General features: G+C 37.6%; 1 protein-coding gene across 18 annotated transcripts in view; it reads right to left on the bottom strand.

Moving 5' to 3' along the window:
• MBNL2 (muscleblind like splicing regulator 2) overlaps window positions 1–13,786 on the bottom strand; it is a 161,850-nt gene that overhangs the window by 93,521 nt on the left and 54,543 nt on the right. The window lies entirely within an intron of this gene.

Genomic DNA, 13,786 nt, shown 5'->3' with positions numbered 1-13,786 from the left:
GGGTGACATTGGCAGCAATTTGGACCATGTAAATACTCTGAAACTGAACTGCTGCAGGTCTCCTCCTACAACTCCTTTTCCGGGCAGGGTGTCCTTCTCACCGGCAAATTGGAGTATGTCATCCTCTTGCTTACATCTTAGTACTGAGCATAGAATTCAGATGCCTACACAGTTATACAGTTTAGTCTTCTTCATTGTCTCAGGCCCTTTTTCCCGTGACTAATTGATCATGCTCTAGTCACCCTGGCTTATTTCAGAAATTGGCCAAGTGCTTTTATCTCAAGGCTTTAGTGCTCTTTTCCTGGGGAAGCTCCTCTTTCTTCACGTGTCTGTCTTCTTTTCATCCTTTGGGTCTCTGCTCAGGTAGCAACTACTTAGAGAAAGGATCCCAGGCCACCCTTTCTGTTTAAATTCTTCCCCAATCGTAGTTTTCTACCCAAGTACCTTGTTTACGTCCCTCTTAGCAATTCTCACAGTTTGGAAATAACTAATTTTTTAAGTGTGTATGTGTGTGTGTGTGGGGGGGTACTGTTTGTACCTATTTGTTTGCTGTCACTCTCATTAGAATGAAAATCCCATGGTCAAGAAAACTGTCTGCTTTTATAACATGCTATATTGCCAGGGCCTGGACCAATGCCTGTGGGTGAATAACAGTCATGATAAATAGTGATTATTGGATTAGTTTGTTTTCTTGTTGTTTCCTTCCCCTCTGAGTTTTACAAGAATAAGGTTCCTGTGCCTTATGTAGGCACTTAGTAATGACTCGATGACTATTTGTAGCATAAACAAATGAATAAAGAGATAGAAGTTTTCTAGGAAATTAAATATCTTCCTCCTCAGTTTTATATACTGCTCAGAACATCTGGATCTACTAGAATTCTTTATTGAGAAGTCTGCTATCTCAATATTTTTCAGACATAACAGTTACTGTTAACAACTGAGTTCCCAACGGGAATGCAAGGGAAGAGATCTGAATTAAAAGTTCTCAAATGAGGCTGCTGCTGATTAATTTTAGATCCTGAGCATCTGGGTCAGTGCTTAGTTTCACAACAGGTGTGGAAATGATATCTTTAGTGTCATTATTAATGATTTTATCAAGGGCTGGGAGGGTTTGATATACTCTTCCAAATGAGATTTGAGTTGTGGATCAGATGGGCATTTTTAAAAAGCTTATATATGTACTGTATTCTGCTTTTCAACAGATAACTTTTAAGATTAATATTGATTACTACGGTAATATACCTTAGTATGCATATCATTTATTCAGTCAAAAATTATATAAGCAATACTTTTTTAAGAATATCAAGTGCTCCAGTAAGATGAAATATAAACATGCCTAAAGTTGAATCTAGTCATTTTGTTTGGTTTTATCTCAGTTAAAGCATATGAGTCATTTTCCTTTCCTCTATCTCCTGGTGATATCTTCTCAGGGCTTAAGATTCATTATGGATAAGACCTTAGTCATAAGAAAATAGTCTCACCAGTCATATTCCAAAAATGCTGGTTGGTTCAGCAAGATTGTGAGGTAAGGCTGACCACAAATAAATATGTCAGCGTCCACTCACTTCCTGAAATCCAAAGGTGGGTATCCAGGGGGAGGATTTATCCTCTGACTATCAGTTTTATTCTTCTTGTTCACAACACTGCGAGAAAGTAAGGCACACTACATTATAATCTTTGAGCCAAAGGAAATTGAACCAAACCAAGTGGAAAGAATATGCTATTTAGTATTAAGAGGCCAGGCCATTGGAAAATTGTAAAACGGATGAAGTTTGTCACTGGTAAAGCTATGCAGCACAACTCTGGTCTTCCCAGCCAGGGTGAGCCCCTGCTGTGGTTTGGGGACTTGCTCCTATAGACTAGTAGGGGTGTCGAACTCAATCAGAGAAGGGGCCAAAATCTAAAATCCAGCCTAAATCACGGGCCGAATGGTTTACTGAACAGTCATAAATTGTCATTGTGATGGAAACGCAGCGGAGTGCAGTGATGACAGTGTGGTGTGGGCCACATTGCAAGGCCTGGCGGGACGGATTTGGCCCGCGGGCCTTGTGTTTGACACATGTGGACTAGAGCAAACATGAGAGATCTCTTTTTCTATCCATCAAAAGGAAAATTAGCTCAGTCCAGCAATTCTCAACCTTTTTCACCTCATGGCATACATACGCTAATTACTAAAATTCTGAGTCTCACACGCTAATCTGACAAAATATATATATATATATATAGGTATAACTTTGATTCACTCACACCCAATGGCTATTGTTGTGCTGTCATTTTTTAATTTGTCAACCTGGAGGAAAAGAGGCCAGTGCCTCTGACTAAATAATCAGGTTTGCATGTTTTAAAGATTCTTGCATTACACCAGTGTGCCTGCAGCAGGCATGGGCTGGCTTAGACAATGGATCAAGCTGTCATTGTTTGCTAAAAGGAAAAGGCTTGAAAAACTTCTAGGGTCCTCTCAGGTAACATGTGGACTCAACAGTGGCTTTCTAATGAGAAAGCTTTTCCCGTGTGCGTGACTCAACGGAGTATGTCTGATGGTGGGGATTTCAGGCTAAATAGTCAGGATAGGTAGGGCCCTCTCTTTGAATTTTATGGAGCAGCAATATTTCTAAGAGGAATGGGAAATGGGCATAGAGTTGGCCACGTTTTCTTTTGCTGAATAAGGATATGAAGGAAAACAAACAACAAAACTCATCTACTAAGACAATCATTTTAGAAAAGAAAGAAATATTATGATAATCAGAAAAAAATAAGAAAGAAACAGTCTTGGAATAAAGAAAAAAACATTTAAATTTGAATAATTAATCTTCATGAAAAATAAGCATTTCATGAAGTCCCAGTTATGTAAGATGAATACCTTCTAGAGATCTGCTCGACAACACAGTCCCTAGAGTTAACAATACCGTATTGTGCATTTAGAATTTTGTTAAGAGGGTAGATCTCATGTGAAGTGTTCTTACCACAATAAAAACAAACAAACACACACACACAAAAATCCAAAGGTATTTCAGTGTCCTTATTTTACAACAGATTAGTGAGAACATTGTCCAGCACCAGCGTTTGTCTATGGTCAGGTTGTTGGGAACTGCTGAGTTGCCCATAGTGGCACAACAAGCCACTACATGAATTTTAATAGCTGACACTTGTGGGCAAGTCTCCACGTGACCTGCCTACCAGGGCATCCAAAAATATGAAATGACCCAGAAACACCTTTGGGGTTGGAAACCAAAGAGCTTATTTGTTTAAAGCCTTTAACTGGTATATATTTTTCTGCCTATAGATAATGGGGAAAATTGAGCTATAGGTAACAGGAATAGTGATTTGAGTTTTGTTGGAGCAGTGATATCTAAAAGTGTAGGATTTAAAGGTACATGTATACACTTACAAAAAAGATTGAGCACCCAATAGCTGCCAGATACCCAATTGGAGCAATGAGATTCCTACCTTATAGCCTTAGCTTCTAGCAGTGGAGACAGACCAGGAAGACATGTGCAGATAGATAATATCCCTTAAGGATATGTTCTGAGAGTGTTTTTTGTGGATAGATGGGTGACATTTAAGTGAAGTCCTGACTAAAGTAAAAAAATGAGTCTTCCAGTTATCTGAGGGAAGAACATTATGAAGAAAGAAATATTATGATAATCAGAAAAAAATAAGAAGGAAACAGTCTTGGAATAAAGAAAAAAACATTTAAATTTGAATAATTAATCTTCATGAAAAATAAGCATTTCATGAAGTCCCAGTTATGCAAGATGAATACCTTCTAGAGATCTGCTCAACAACACAGTCCTTATTAACAATACCGTATTGTGCATTTAGAATTTTGTTAAGAGGGTAGATCTCATGTGAAGTGTTCTTACCACAATAAAAACAAACAAACACACACACAAAAATCCAAAGGTATTTCAGTGTCCTTATTTTACAACAGATTAGTGAGAACATTGTCCAGCCAGGTGGAGGGAACAGCCCTTGCAAAAGCCCCAAGGGGCAAAGAGTCCAATGTGATGGGAGACCATGGTGAAGAGGAGCATGGTCAACTTGTGGGCCAGAAATTCAGCATATCACATGGGGCCTTAGATGAAATAAACATCTATTGGAAGATTTTGAGCAAGAGAACTACATGACATTTATGAGTCACTCTGTCTTCTGGGGTAGGTAGTAGCAAAAGTGAGAGCTATTGTAGGCTATTATAATTCATATGAGACATGATGGTGGTTTGGGGCAGGGTAGTCATGAATATAGTGCTGAAAAGTGCTTAGATTTAGGATATCTTTTGAAAATAGAGAGAATGAGATTTGCTGATGGATTGGAAATGGTGGTAATAGTAAGAGATTTAAGTTGGGTTCCAAAATGTTTTATATGATCAATCAATTGCATGGTACCATCTACAGAGAATAGGTACAATGGGAAAACTAGATTAAAGGAGGAATCAAGAACTTATAAGTGGACATATTAAATTTGAGATGTCACTGAAATATCCAGTTAGAGGTGGCAGGTAGGCAATTGAATACACGAGTCTAGAATTCAGGGGAGAAATCAGGGCTAGACATTGAAATTAAGAAATATTCAGCATGTGGAAAATCTTTACAGTCATTGGATTGGATGAGGTCATTTAATTAGGAAATCCAGCTTTCTGGCAGATGGGACAGAAAGTACAAAGGCTCTGAGGCAAGAACATGCTTGATGAGTTATAAGAAGAGTAAGGCATCCACTGAAGGTCTGGGGCAACGTAGAGAAGATGCTCTAGGACCAAGCCTGGAGTCACCAGCATTTAGAGATCAAGAGTAGGAAGGGGATTCAGAGAGAAGCAGTTGCCAATGAGGTGAGAGGAAAACTACAGAGTGAATCACCAAAGCAATGCAAATAGTCTTTCAAGGATGATTAAGAGCAGAGTAAATCCACTCTGCTATTAATTATCTCTGTTGATGGAAGATGTATATGCTGTTCTATTCCCAGTGTTTAGCGACATCTATCACATGATCAATATTTGTATATTTCGAAGGTTAAATATGGCAGTCTACAGGCTGAACCCATCCTAAAGATATGTTTTGTTTGAACTTTGGGTTTTAAATTTGTAATTTGTTGCCTAAATTTTGAAATTGGAAAACTTCAAAACCACAATAAGATATCATGTCACACCTGTTAGAATGACTATTTTAAAAAAGATAAGAAATAACATGTGCAGAAAATGATAGGGAGAAAATGGAACCTCATATATGGTTGATGGGAATGTAAATTGGTATAGCCATGACGAAAAACAGTATGGAGGTTCCTTAAAAAGTTAAGAATTGCCCTGGCTGTTTTGGCTCAGTGGATGGAGTGTTGGCCTGTAGACTGAAGGATCCTGAGCTCAATTCTGTTCAAGGGCACATGACCGAGTGTGGTCTTGATCCCCAGATGGGGGCACACAGAAGGCAGCCAATGATTGGTGGTTCTCTCTCATTATTGATGTTTCTATCCCTCCCTCTCCCTTCCTCTCTGAAATCAATAAGAAAAAAAAATATATATATATATATATTTTTTTTTCTTTTTTTTTTTTTTTCCCTTAAAGTTAAGAATAGAACTATCATATGACTCAGCTATTCTGCTTCTGGGCATTTATCTAAAGAATATGGGGTGGGGGGAACCACTAATTAGAAAAGTTATCTACACTCCTATTTCACTGTAGCATTATTTACAATAGCCAAAATAAGTAAATAACCTAAATGTCCATTAACAGATGAATAAATAAAAAAATATGGTGCATTTATACAGTGGAATACTACTCAGCTATAAAAACTGTGAAATATTGCCATTTGTAACAGCATGGGTGGACCTTGAAGGTATTATGCTAAGTGAAATAATTGAGACAGAAAAGAACAAAAACTATATGATATCACTCATGTGTGGAAGGAATATAAAACAAAAAAGAAACAAACAAATAAGACAAAACAAAAACAAACTCAAAGATTCAGACAAAAATGGCGGCTATCAAAGGGGAAAGGGAGTGAGGGGAGGGAGAAATGGGTAAAAGAGGTCAAATGTATGATGGTGGGTAAAGTTAGAGGATTGGTGGTGCACATGGGATAGTGCATACAGATATCAAATTATAATGTGGTACACCTTAAACTTATATAAGGTTAGTAGCCAATGTTACCTCAAAACAATTAATTTAACATTTAAAATAAATTAAAATTTTAAAAGAAATTAAACTGAAAAGCTTCACATCAAAATTTGTATCTGTGTTTATTTTTTTTAAAACCCAAGATTCTCCCAAGGCAGGCAGCAGCTGTTTGTTGCTGGGTGGCAGCTGCCATCTTAGAAGGTTATGTGCCCTTCAGTTAATTTTCTGTGTCTCCAGTGGTTGGTCCTGTGTCTTGCCAACAGTAAGTGCTGAGTCACTCCTTCATATTACCGTATTTTTCAGACCATAAGACGCTCCGGACCATAAGACGCACCAGTTTTTAGAGAAGGGAAATGAAGAAAAAAAGATTCTGAAACAAATAGTGTCCTAAAATATTTTATGTGCATTAAAACCCAACATCACAGTCATAAACACATGTAATCAACCCTGTAAAGTAAACAGCAGCATTTAGAACCATTTTAGAGCCGGGCAAGCACACAGAGACCACACAGAGCCGGGCAAGTAAAAAAACTTTTTTTTTAAAGTATATGTGTAGGCTATATTTGGACCATAAGACGCAGGGACTTTTCCCCCCCACTTCTGGGGGGGGGGGGGGGAGGCGTCTTATGGTCCGAAAAATACGGTACTTGCTGATTCCTGCAGGTTTTGAGTTTGTACCTCTTGTTTGTGAAAGAGGGAATGAATGAATGAACGAACAAATGATTGAATGAATATTTACTGATGGGCCCATAAAGATGAAATTATATAATATTATATTAGGAAAGTCAGGGATCAAATATACATTTCTCAGGCCAGGGCTTTTACTTTAAATTTTGCTTTCTAGTTTGTCATTATATTAAAAACATCCTAAAATAACACCCCCTCCACACACACCCCAATTTGAATTAAAAAAGGATACTGACAAAATGCTATTTCCATTTCAGAACAAATAGAATAGTAAACAAATTCTTTAATATGATAAATGTGTCTTTCTCCCTGTGCTTTGGTGAGAAATGGTTTCCTAAGAACTATTACACAAACTAAAGCTGGCATCATCACCCAAGGCAAAGTGAATAATAAACAAATGTAACTATTAAAGAATATAATTAAATTTAAAATTAATATTTTACTCCATAGTTTTTTTTGGGGGGAATAAGGTTTGCCATTTTTTTCTGTGAATTACTTTTTCTTACATACTTTAACCATAGAATATTACAGTGTTTTTCAACCTTTTTTGGGCAAAGGCACACTTGTTTCATGAAAAAAATCACGAGGCACACCACCATTAGAAAATGTTAAAAAATTTAACTCTGTGCCTATATTGACTATATATAAAGTAATTCTCTTGAATAGGAATCAAATAAACACAAAGAAAGTATTTTATAATTACTTTATTATGAAATATTAAGTAAACAAAATAGTGAAAAATTATAAAATTCTTGTCTGTCTGCACCTACGGCACACCAGGCAACATGTGCCGCTGAACAGCGGTTGAAAAACTCTGGAATATTATAATAATAGAAATGCCAACTTATCATCATTCCTTCTTCTACTCAGTACCAAAGCCTGGAGTTTTTTGTTGTTGTTTTGTTTTTAATCCTCACCTAAGGATTTATGTCCTTATTGGTTTTATAGAGAGAGAGATAGAAACATTGATGTGAGAGAGAAACACTGATTGGTTGCCTCCCATATGCGCCCCAACTAGGGATCAAACCTGCAACCTAGATATGTTCCCTAACTGGGAATCAAAGCCCACAATCAAAGAATGACACTCCCACCAATTGAGGCACCAGGCTAACGCAAGATTGGAGTTCTTTAAGCTTCATCTCTTGCCAACTTCAATGATGGCTAGTAGCTATTCAGAGCAGTGTGAAGAGATAAATTCTGAAACCCAATTTGGGCTCATTTAGTTAGTCTGCAGTGTTTAGATATTATTGTTATGAGTTAAATTATGTCTCCTATCACCCCCTCCCCCCCCAAAAAAAGATATATTGAAGTCTTAATACCTTGGCCTTCAGAAAGTGACTTGATTAGGAAAGATGTGGTGCTAATCTTGGCTGTAGGCAAATTTGAGAAATAACCAAAAACTATCTTTCATGACCCTCTGTTCTTCTTATGCCCACTTTAATGTGTCAGATTTCTCAAGATTTCTGAGATCTCAAGACTGTAATAGTCTGTAAGTATGGCCACTTTTCTGGGTAAAGATTCCATAGTTTTGATTAGTTCTTAAAGGTATTATACTTCCCTACAACCAGAGAAAGAAGAAAAAAACAACAAAAACAAACTAAGAGTCCTTGGCATGGTGATCAGGATCAAATTAAGGTTTTGTGTCTGGGGAACAAGGCATAGGGTTGAAGTAGGGTGATGGCTTGGGGTGGGGACAGGATGAAGAGTTTGGATTTAGATGTGCTGAGCTGCAGGGGACAATAGACCATTCATGCAGAGTTGTCAAGGAAAGGGCACACAGCAGAATTGAGGCTGATCGGCACAGATGTGGGAATTGAATACGTGCGTGCAGACACACTTTAGAACTGATCACTGAACCCGATCTACGAAAAATCCAACACTGAGTCTTGGAGAAACTCCATGTTAGGGAGCAAGGGAGGAAAAGGTGGCATTAGAGGTAAAATAGTAAGGAAGTTGGAGTGGCAAAAGAGCCAGGAGCATATCCTGGTGGAGGGTGGGGGGAGAAAGCAGGAGTGAATTCTAAGGAGAGGCTGACTGGGCTTACAAAACAAAAAGGAGATGTGCGAGGAAATGGTGAACTCCACTGGCAGAGTGGAGAAGGGAGACCAATACAGAACAAAACCCAAATGTGTGAGTAGGACAGGAAAGCAAGGTGATGAGGAAATGGAATCCCAGCAATGAGAGAACTGCTGTTTGAAATAAGGCTAGCAGAAAGCCTTCACTGTTGGCATCTTTTATCAGAAGGGAATGAGAGGACAGCTTTCATATGACTGAGGCAAGAATATATTAGAGCAAAGAGCAAGTGCACACACCTACTTGGTACATCTGAGGACAGCGAAGAAGGCAGGACTAGAGTGGCTGGATGAGGGTACAGTGGTAGATCTGAAATCTGTGACTGAGGGTGGGAAGCAGATCTCCTAGGCCCCAGATAGCTTTTGTAAGGACTGTAAAGATTTTTACTCAGGGCGAGATGGGATTCCACTGAAGGCCTTGAATAGAGGAGTGACATCATCTGACTTAGGCATTAAAAGAATCACACTGTCTTTGTACTAGTCTTTATCATGAAAGATATGGAAGGTCTAAACAATTTTCCCAGATGCTAGGACTGTTTTGTTTTTGCAAAAATTAGCAACATACTCTTAAAAATGGTTCCTTTTTTTAAAGCTGAATTCAAATTTAGATGTTGGAGCAAATATATTAAATACTGGTGAAAGTGATACATGCAAAAATCTTAATCTCAGTGTGTTAAAGTGCTTCACTTCCTCTCTGAAGGTTTCAATTTGCAAAAATATTCACATGAGTTTCTGTCATTTATACAAGGAAAAACCTGAAAAGAAAAATCTCAAACTGTGAGGGTAACTGTTTTATGGACATAAACATATAGAGATGGTGTCAAGGCCTTTGTTACAGAGATGTTTGCTGCTCAGAAGCAATTTGTATTTTGTTAAGTCAACCTTACTGTGGAATACAATGTTCCAGGATGTTCTGGCCTTCCAGAAAAGATATAAGCAATTCCATTGTTCACAATAATACTGTACTAACAAAATCACAAATTCTTGAATGCCCAGTAGCTTCACATAAAATGCAACAAGGTAAGCATTGTGAATAAAATACAAATGTCACTGCAACAGCTCTACTATATTTTCTGAGACATATAATAAAAGCTTAATATGCAAATCAACCGAATGGCAGAAAGACTAGTCTATGACATGCATTGACCACCAGGGGGAAGACACTCAATGTAAGGCCCTGACCAGCTGCAGTGGAGGGTGCCAGTGGGGGTCCCCTAATTGCCCCACTGGTCACCTGGCAAAGGGGGGTGACCAGCAGCAGTGGTGGTGGGGGTCAGGGCTGGTGAGTAGATGGTGCCAGGCCAGCCAAGGTGGGGGGCTGGGGGCCCCCACTAGCACCCAGTTGTTCCACAGATTGGCCCTGATTGTTGGCCAGGCCTTGGGACCTACCCGTGCACGAATTTCATGCACCAGGCCTCTAGTCTTTTATAAAAGCATTTATATTTGTAAAACTCTCTTTTCTAAGAGTTCTTTTCCAAACATCCACACATTTGTTTAGTATGCATTTATGGAAGTATACTCCTGTATACAAATAACTCATCATATAGACAAACAAAACAAAAAGGAATATCTTAGCTTCACAACTGACTTGTCTTTATATTGATAGGCCATACCAATTCCTTGTACCTATTTTTATGAATAAAAATACCTCCCAGTGTTTGCAGAAAGGATCTTGTATCAATAACAACAAAAATTATGCCTACCTCAAACATGATTGCTTTTAATGTCATGACTAATTTGTATCACTGAGGTATTAGCACTCACACAGTAGCTTTTTTATTTTAGACACATGAAGAGTTGGATGTTTTAAGAATTGGACACTTTAAGAGTCTTGCCTGTATAGCCAGTCATAACATCAGGGCCTATACTATGATACTTCAGTATGAAGGGAAAGAAACGAACATTCCGGCTCTGTGCTGGGCATCTGGCATGTCTTAGGGCAGTTAGCCTTTGAAGTAACCTCATGAAGTAAGAATTATTATATCAGTTTTAAATAGGAAGAAACTGAAGTCAAGGCAGTACAATAATGTGTCCCAGCCAGGGTTTCTTGAAGCCCTGGCTTGTCTGATTTCAATGCCCCTGCCCTTTTCTCTTTGCAGGCTGCTTCTACCGGCCAACACTGTTTTGGTAACATTTAAATGAAATCAAATGAAATAACTTAATCATTATCGGCAACATCACTCTTTTTTTAGCGACTGTTTTTTGAGTGAGTGTTTTATTTACCAGTCTCTGTCGTAAGGACTTGCGATCCTTACCACCACCTTGCAAAGGGAACACACCTGCACGGTGCCGGACACGGTGCACACTGCAGTCAGTTTCACACAACAAAGATAAGAGGTGATACATGACACACCCAAGGCTGGGAAGTAGTTGAGCAGGCATTTAGATTCCCGTCCTACTCCTGTGCCTGTGGGCACTTTTCACATTCTTTATAGTTTGACAGCTTAAAAAATATATAACACCCACTCGAATTAAATAAACTGAAAATTTACAATTCTAAAAGGGAACTGATAACTTGAGGCAATATGTAGCTATGCGTCAACACTGGAAAATGGTTCTATTAAACACTTCTGAAAATGATTTTCTAAATGACCCAATTTATAATTTGTTTCATTTATTTTTTTTTTTAAATTTTTATTGTTGAAAGTATTACAGATGTTACCTTCTCTCCCCCCCCCCCCATTGACCCCTTCTAGCCCAGCCCCTCCCCCCATCCCAGGCCTTCACCTCACTATTGTCTGGGTCCATGGGTTATGCATATACGCATACAAGTTCTTCGGTTGATCTCTCCCCTCCCTCTAACTCATCCCTGTCTTCCCTCTGAGATTTAACAGTCTGTTCCATGCTTCTATGTCGCTGGGTCTATTTTGTTCAACAGTTTATTTTGTTCATTAGATTCCACATATAAATGAGATTATGTGATACTTGTCTTTCTCTGACTGGCTTATTTCATATAGCATAATACACTCCAGATCTCTCCATGCTGTCTCAAAGGGCAAAGTTCCTTTTCATTTGAACAGTGCTCAACATTCTCATGGCTTGTTTTATGTTTTTATAGTAAACATAACTGTTCTTGATTATTTTCTCCATGGGTTGGAATCCTTAAACAATTAGGGCCCTGGAGAATCCATAGTGAGTTAATGAATTGTAAAGATCTGTTGTCTTATTGATAGTCAAAAGTCATGTACCTTAATAGGTCAGGAATTTTTCACTAATTAGTTTAAAAAATCGAAAGTTTTAAGAAACTAGCTAATATTTTAACTTAATAGTTGATATTGGAGAATGCTTGGATTAACAAAATGAATGAATTAGGGATAACCTGGAAAATGAATTTCTTTTTTAAAAAAATGTAATTTTACTGATTTCAGAGAGGAAGGGAGACAGAGAGATAGAAACATAAACAATGAGAGGGAATCATTGATTGGCTGCCTCTTGCATGCCCCCCGCTGGGGGTTGAGCCCACAACCTGGGCATGTGCCCTGACCGGGAATCGAACTGTGACCTCCTGGCTGACCACGGAACCATGCTGGCTGGGTTGGAAAATGAATTTCTCTTTGCTGACCTGTTTTGGTATGTGGAAGTTCTTGTTATCTAGTTTTTAATCTACACTGCCTTTTAAAGTGACTGTTTCTACTTAAAGTGTTCAGTTTTTTAAAGTATCAGATGATCACAGAAACAAATGCATATTTACTTTTCTTTTTTGACTATTTTACTTTTCTTTTTTGACTATAAAAGCAAAATAAAAAGTAACATAAGAATTGCTTTTACTGTTATTGTTTATATGAATTATAATTTGTTCATCCATTCATTTATGTGTAGACAAAATGATTTATAATTTTAAAATCCAATCTAATATTTTTACTGATTAAAAATGAATAAAATAGGGGTAATTAGTGAGGTAAATAATATATCTATTTTTAATTTTTTTCACCCTTAAAATACTTCTTTTGGGCTATTAATGTAGTCTTCTATTTTTAGTGTATAGATAAATTTTATCTTTGATCCATACTTAAATAAAAGCTTTAAAATCTTATATTTTAATTTTGACTTACAAGTTTTATAAAACTTTTTTATATTAAGATGAAAATCTACCCAGATAACTTAACCAGTCCCTTAAAATCCAAGCATAAGCTAAGATCACATTTTGTAAACTCATACACAGTAATTTCCCAAGTCATCTATCAAGAGTATGAATGAATATTTCTTTTAACTGCTTGGTAAGCTTATTTAAATAAAGTTAAGCAAAGATATAAACATTAAGCTCTTTTGAAGCTATAGATCTTACTTATTTTCATTGTAAACAAGATCTGATAATGCTAGGACTGTCATAGACAAATTGGATTTCATAGAATCCACAATTTTAGGGCAAAATAAACTTCAAAGAATTATGGGCTAAGTCTCCCCATTTCCTTAATTGGATTTGTTATTATTATTCTCCCATTTCTTTAAGTCCAAACTCTACCAAACATAGTATACAACTCAGGTGCGCAGTCTCCAAATACATTTCTTGAAAAAATCATCTGGAAGCCAGCTCTCTCCTCTGTAGACCCCCACAGTAGCTGTGTCTCTATTCTCTCCTTAACGCATGTGCAGTTGTTTGCTGATGTGCTTGCTGCATTTTTCCTACCAGTGAACTCAACAAGAAAGCCATCTTGAATCCCATTAGTTTATTCTGTGATGTGTTATGTGTTAACTTTCACATAGTAGGTTCTCAAGGAGTATTGAGGGTGTACTCAACAATTTGTTAGGCATGTCAAGTTGTCAAAGAGAATGAAAATCATATTCAGAAGTATTTTAGAAAGTCCTTGGTCAAGAAAGAAAGCCACAGGAGTAGAAAATTCTTCAACAGGTGAATCAGATAGCTGGCACACATAAGTGACACATTCAATTTCTTCACCTGAATCTAACCTCCAGAAGATCA

This window comes from Pipistrellus kuhlii, unplaced genomic scaffold (genome assembly GCF_014108245.1).
Source record: "Pipistrellus kuhlii isolate mPipKuh1 unplaced genomic scaffold, mPipKuh1.p scaffold_m20_p_3, whole genome shotgun sequence".
In the NCBI taxonomy this organism is placed as follows: Eukaryota; Metazoa; Chordata; class Mammalia; order Chiroptera; family Vespertilionidae; genus Pipistrellus; species Pipistrellus kuhlii.
This window is presented reverse-complemented; position numbering and strand designations above follow the sequence as displayed.